The sequence below is a fragment of the Palaemon carinicauda genome, chromosome 3, assembly GCF_036898095.1.
Source record: "Palaemon carinicauda isolate YSFRI2023 chromosome 3, ASM3689809v2, whole genome shotgun sequence".
Lineage (NCBI taxonomy): Eukaryota > Metazoa > Arthropoda > Malacostraca > Decapoda > Palaemonidae > Palaemon > Palaemon carinicauda.
The window spans coordinates 72,860,614-72,865,343 of NC_090727.1; the positions used below are offsets into that span (position 1 = coordinate 72,860,614).

The following is a 4,730-nucleotide window of genomic DNA, read 5'->3' on the forward strand; positions in this document are numbered from 1 at the left end:
GGCGCCAAAGGTTTTCTGACCGTCTAGGATCGCCTGATTAACAGCTGGCTTCAGCGCTCACCTTCCTGATGCACCTGCGCGCCTTCTGTTAGCGCGATGCGTGCTAACCATCACTAGTCTCTCTCGCGTTGGCAACCGCCTACGCACCCGCGCGATTCTTCATCTGCTCGCTAGCGTTTTGTTAACGCACCACCGCTCGCCAACGTGCCGTCGCTTGCCGACGCGCCATCGCCCACCTGCGCGTCAGCGCTCACCAGCTCACCACCGATCGCCTGTTGATCCACATCGCCAGCGATCTTCCTCACCCATGCGGCAGCGCGTTTCCTCGCTATTGCACCAGCGCTTGCGTTCGCCGCCTCGGACACGCGCTCATTCACCTGCCCACCCTCGTGCCCACTCGCTTACGCGCCCGCGCGACCGCTCGCCTGCGTGCCCGCGCGACCGCTCGGCTGCGCGTTTCCTCGCTATTGCACCAGCGCTTGCGTTCGCCGCCTCGGACACGCGCTCATTCACCTGCCCACCCTCGCGCCCACTCGCTTACGCGCCCGCGCGACCGCTCGCCTGCGTGCCCGCTCGGCTGCGCGCCCGCGCGACCGCTCGCCTGCGCGCCCGCGCGACCGCTCGCCTGCGCGCCCGCGCGTCCGCTCGCCTGCGCGACCGCTCGCCTGCGCGCTCGCACGATCATTCGCCTGCGCGCTCGCACGATCATTCGCCTGCGTGTCCGCGCACATGCTCTCCAATGTTCGCCCGCGCGCAAACCAACGGTCTTCCATCGCGCGAACGGACGGTTTCCGTCGCGCGAACCGACGGTGTCCGTCGCGCGAACCGACGGTGTCCGTCGCGCGAACCGACGGTGTCCGTCGCGCGAACCGACGGTGTTCCATCGCACGAACCTACAGTGTTTCTTCGCACGAACGTCGGCTTAATTCTTGCAGTATCCATTGCTCGTCTATGGGTTATCGCTCGCCTACCACCAGCTCTCGCCCTTCCTACCACGCTCGCTCTCCTTCTACGCTCCTACGCTCACCTTCGTTTGCGTTCCTGCGTGACCACCCATGGGCGCTTCCACGTTCGCCCACGGACAAATCATTGATTTACCATCGCGCAAGCTCCAGGGCGATTGCGACCACGATTCCCATTGGGGTTTTCGCAGCATGGCCAGCCCTGGCGAGTTCTTCTGGAGCGTATTTCCAGAACACGGCCTCACCCCGTAAACGCAGAGCATGGCACTTGCAAGAATAGGAAGAATCTTCAGGGAGGTCTGATCAACACTTCTCTTTCCAGAACCTGGGTTAGCCCTTCCCCGTCATTCCCTGGAAGGATTTTTGGCGGGGGGCTTTCCGTTCGAGATTTCTCTATCGGCCAAGGGGTGACTGCTTACCCCTTCCTCTTCTCCACCTCGTGTAGAGGGCTTACCAGGTCCTTTCCCTCCTCAGTTACGGCCCGGGGTTTGGTTCAAGGAAGCTACAGGAAGATCATGGGTACTTTCCTCCTCTCGGGCTCAGGCACCTTGGCGTTTCGTCGTTAAGTATCTAACTTGCGGGCAAGCTCGATGTTGGACCATCTGGACGCGCTGACCGAGGGCTTCCTTTCGGGTGTCTCATCCGTGGATGTCGACAACCTCAGACACCCTTCCATCCTTGAGAAGAGTCTGTTTGTGCCCAAGGACAGAGACTTAGACAGCGGCTGTGCGGAGGAAATCGACTTCCGTTTTCACTCCTCCAAGGCGCTTTCTTCCAGACTCTGCTGGGCTCCAGCGCCTTTTTCTTTCAACCACGTCGGCCTAAGTTATCGGCTACGACAACTGAGACAAGGTGTCCAATTGCAGTTTCCTCCTGTCAGGAACAGATGGCACGGGAGGCTCCCCAGGGGGGGGGGGCATAATCCTAAAGGGAGCAGCAGAGTTCACGAACTTTAGGATTGGCACCCCCCCCTTGCAGGTTTCACGCTGGGAGGATGCTTAAGGTTTCTCATCCGGATGACAGCTTCCCGATGCCCATTCCCGCACGATCTCTGTGATCAGCCAAGGATATCGCGCCTGCCGTCTCTGTCAGCGAATCCAGTGTCTCTGAACCTCTATGCCATAGGGTCGGCAAGAGTTGCCCGTTTGGGCAGAATGATCCATTCCTTAGGAGAAGGTCCTCCATGGGATCATCGACGGCTTCACCCCCGGCTTCTTCAGTCGATCCTTTCTTGTAAGGAAGTATCTGAGTCGGGAGTTCCGTAGTCGACCTCTCAGCCCTGATCAAGTTTGTCGAACAAACTTCGTCCAGCGTAGAACAGCAGAATCGATCAGACTGGTAACGAGGCGACAGGACTCCTTAAACCCTGGATCGGAAGGACGGGTACTTTCAGTTCCCATTCCATCCATCTTCCAGGGAGCTCGTGGAATTCAGCCTAGACTCCAGGTATTCCTACTTATGATGCAGTGTGGCGATCCCGCCGTGGCATCGCAGGTTTTTTTCCCTAGAGAACTCTCCGCCGCTCAGGTGCAGGCTTCCGCCTCCTTCGCTTTTTGGAGGGCTGGTCAACTCCGGTAGGCTCGGGTTCGACCTTCTTCAGCGCCGGGACAAGCTTCCGGATGCTTACCATGAGTGTGGGTTCATGGTATTTTGCTAGGAGCCTTCTCTCTTCTGCCTCAACATCTGGAGTATCTAGCCATGATATTGAGTCAACGGCCTTACCACGTTGGAAACCCCGCTTCTCGTCCGTCCAGCGAGGTTAAGCGACGTTGGTTCTGGTCGGTACTTGGATGGGTGACCACCTGGGGACGCCAGATTCTGTTGCCACCTCCTCCGAGCCTTCCCTTCAGTTGACTGTGGCAAGGCTGAGGAGAGTCGCAGTACCTGTTCTCGGTCAAGCAGAGCTTTCAGCCCTACCTTGGAACGTTTCCTAGTTCTCCTTTCCTCATTGACCCGTCTATAGTTCCGAACGGTCGGCTCAGGATAAGTTCCATGTGGGCTGGTCCAAGTTCCGGTGGTTTCAGGCAACGATTAACCGGACTTCCTGGCCCCTATGGGACCAGCGGAACTATTAGACCTGCAATGGGTGTTGACCTATGGTACCTCTTGATGGGAGTGGATATTCTTGTCCTTTCCCCACATTCTTGATGCTGTTCTCGGACTCGTCAAAGAAAAAAAGGGGGGGGGGGGCATGTTCCGGTCCAGGTTTATGGTCAGGACCTGAAGGATACCTCTCCATCATTCAGGCAGGCTTAGGGGCCGTAGTCTGGCCCCTCTACAGATCCTACAGCTCCTGCCGAGTCGCTCCGTGCGCGTCGACTTCATGATTCTGGCGTGTTCCAACCAGCAGGGGACGCATTTTCACACCTTCACATCTTGCAGTAGAGATACCGAGATGATTGAGATACTCTCAATACCACCATCGGCTCTCTCATTCCAGGCAGAGGAATGTTCTCTCCGACTATCCGAGCAGAGCCTCGTAGAGAGAGTGTGCCTGGGGGTCTTTGGCCTTGAGTAACCAGCAAGTCCTGGTCTGGGGGACCTGATCGCGACAGTTTGGAACCTCAAGCTTCCGCTGCTCTTCCCCCCAGTCTCAGACCTCGAGACTCTGGCAAGATGCATTCCGGTGATGGTGGGACAACTTCGACGCCTGCGTCTTCCCTCCATTTTGTCTGTGGAGAATGGGTCTCAACAAGACCAGGTTGTCTGTCAACCTTTCAATGGGAGAGCTCCACTGGGACTATGCGCAGAACGGTTTCTGGACCCTCTGCTTCCCCTGACGGAACTCCCGGGAGAGCTTCTCCCACGGCACAGACTACTCAAACAACCACACTGCAACATCTTTCACGAACCGGGGCGTCGCTTCGGCTTCATGCCTGGAGACACTACGCCTCCTCCTCAAGAAGAGACAACCCGCTACAGTCGCGGGACGGAGGTCGCGTCATCTGCGATAGTCATCCGCAGGGGTCTTCCAGGCGAAGTGAAGAGTCTTCGGTGGTTGGTGCCGTGGGAGATATACCTCTTCCCTTGAGGCCTCTTCTCCAGCAATAACAGTCTTATTGCCTTTCGGCGGGAGGAAACTCCTTTCCGCTCACGGCAATGAAGCCTGTCGCTCAGCCTTTCCCTAACCTTCAGGCTTAAAGGAATAACTTTTTCCTGCCCGCTGGATCTTTCCTCGCTCATGCGAAGCTACGATCGTCCCTGCCCTAGTCGGAATGAGACCTCCAACTTGGAGCATGGCTCGGACTTTTTAGTCCCTTAAGAGATCTTCTCAAGACCCTTTACGACAGGCCTCGGATTGTATTCCGTCTTGGGTCTCCTGCTCACTCTGGCCGCGGCCAGTGTGTAAGCAATCTTCTTGGTCTCGTACGACTCCGCCCTTTCTAAGGAAGAGGGGGAGGCAACATTCAGGTTCGTTCCTGAGTTGCTGGCTAGACTCAGAATCTTGGGGTCCCGTCCCTTCGGTCCAATTCCTTCAGGATTTCGAGTCTCCATTCTGTATCTGATATCCCAAAACCTTCTCTTTCTTGCCAGTAAAGGAATCGAGAGGTTAGCTTTGGGAACAGCTGCAGTTCGTCCTCAGTTGCAGCTGATTTGGGAGCACAAGGAGGACACGGGGGAGAGTCACCAGTATATCTCTTCAGCTCGGACTCAAGGACATTCATCTCGATCTGTCTCCAGACCCTCCCCCGTCACGTCGCCCTACAGCACGATGTTGGATACATCGCAACGTCCCTCGCCTTCGAGTAATACTACTCTGTGACGCAG

The 4,730-nt window shown here is 57.0% G+C and overlaps 1 pseudogene; it reads left to right on the top strand.

Moving 5' to 3' along the window:
• Positions 1 to 2,670: 2,670 nt before the first annotated feature.
• On the top strand, positions 2,671 to 2,789 carry LOC137638914 (5S ribosomal RNA; annotated as a pseudogene).
• The last annotated feature ends 1,941 nt before the right edge of the window (positions 2,790 to 4,730 follow it).